A 1,336-nucleotide genomic window follows, 5' to 3' on the forward strand; every position below is an offset into this window, starting at 1 on the left:
ATTAATATCTTACCTGTTTTGGGATAACTCTTTAAACTTTGTTTATTTCTGGCTGATTTCTGCTTGTAGGTAATTATGTAGGGACCACACCCAAATAATCACAAGTCCTTTTCATGTGACAATTTTTACTACTTACTTAGACATTTTTCTCATGCATTCTCCATTTAATGTATCATTTCCCTGCGTCTAGAAATCATTTCTGCTCACGCAGAGAGGAGAATCTGAGGAGAAACACACACACTGGACATATTAGTTCAAGTTTATTTGCCATTTTCAGTAGAAAGGCTACATTGGAAAAACAGTGGCAGGAGCATTTAATTAACATATTTAAATGGAGGTGTTTTGGTGTGCTTAGTTCCACATTTGTTGGGATGTATGAAGGAAAGGTGCGTTGAAACATGTGTGTGCACCGTTTTGTACATGTGAATGTGCGTACGCACTTTTCAGAATTTATCCCTATACACGAACTTTTAGCGTGAAAGCTGCACCCCTGATGAGTTCCACCACTTGGCCATCGAATGAGGATTCCCTTCAAGTGTCTGAGGTCGAGCACAGCAGACACAATGTGGCTACTGTGATGCTCTGATCCCCCTAGTAAAGAGACACAGTTCACAACAACGAGGAGGAAAAATAATGAGGTTTCAACATTCCAGCAGTCAAAGAATAAAAACTCACTAATGACTTKAGGAATTTTATAATGGTGAGAATTTCAAATGCCGATAATAAATAATAAAAAGAACACAAGTTTTACCTTGTGAAAGAGCAGTCTTTCAGCAGTGCCAGAACCCTGCACAGCTCTGTCAGCTGTTCCAGCTCATGCTGGCTGAGCAGGAGGTGAGGAAGCTCTTGGTGTTGCATACCTCTGCCAGACCTTCAGAATCCAACCCCTCAGTTTTTATTAAGGCTTTCATTTGATTGTAGATGGAACTCCAGCKAGTTGGACCTGCAGCCGGGATGATTCTTCCTGCTCCAAACTTCTCTTTAAATCTGAAAGAGAGATGCAAGCAACATTTTATTTCCCATAAAGGAAAGAGCTGATGGGATTGGACAGTTTGGACATGCATTGGCAGTAAAATCGAAGTGGAAAATGATATGCATCAAATTGAACAAATCACATTCTTTTTAAAATGTGTATAATATTTAAATCCTAAAACTTTTTATTGAAAAAAAATATCTACCACCTTGTGCAGCAGTAAAGCAGAAAGTTTGGTGACTTTTACCAAGGTTTTTCATTATTTTATTTTGTCGTGCAGGTTTAGCTTTATTTTTTTTAGCTACTTAGTGTTAAAACTAAGGGTTGTGCACGTGTATGTATGTATATGTGTGTGTGTGTGTG

General features: G+C 38.5%; 1 long non-coding RNA gene across 1 annotated transcript in view; it reads right to left on the reverse strand.

The window, feature by feature from the left end:
• Window positions 1-35: 35 nt before the first annotated feature.
• Window positions 36-1,336, reverse strand: part of LOC106533692 (uncharacterized) — an 8,208-nt gene continuing 6,907 nt past the window's right edge. The window contains exons 3-5 of the long non-coding RNA XR_001312270.1: window positions 752-987; window positions 469-591; window positions 36-221 (exon numbers count right to left, since the gene is read on the reverse strand). This is a non-coding gene — a long non-coding RNA (uncharacterized LOC106533692). The remainder of the gene's footprint in view (window positions 222-468; window positions 592-751; window positions 988-1,336) is intronic.

Source organism: Austrofundulus limnaeus, unplaced genomic scaffold (assembly GCF_001266775.1).
Source record: "Austrofundulus limnaeus strain Quisiro unplaced genomic scaffold, Austrofundulus_limnaeus-1.0 Scaffold1001, whole genome shotgun sequence".
In the NCBI taxonomy this organism is placed as follows: Eukaryota; Metazoa; Chordata; class Actinopteri; order Cyprinodontiformes; family Rivulidae; genus Austrofundulus; species Austrofundulus limnaeus.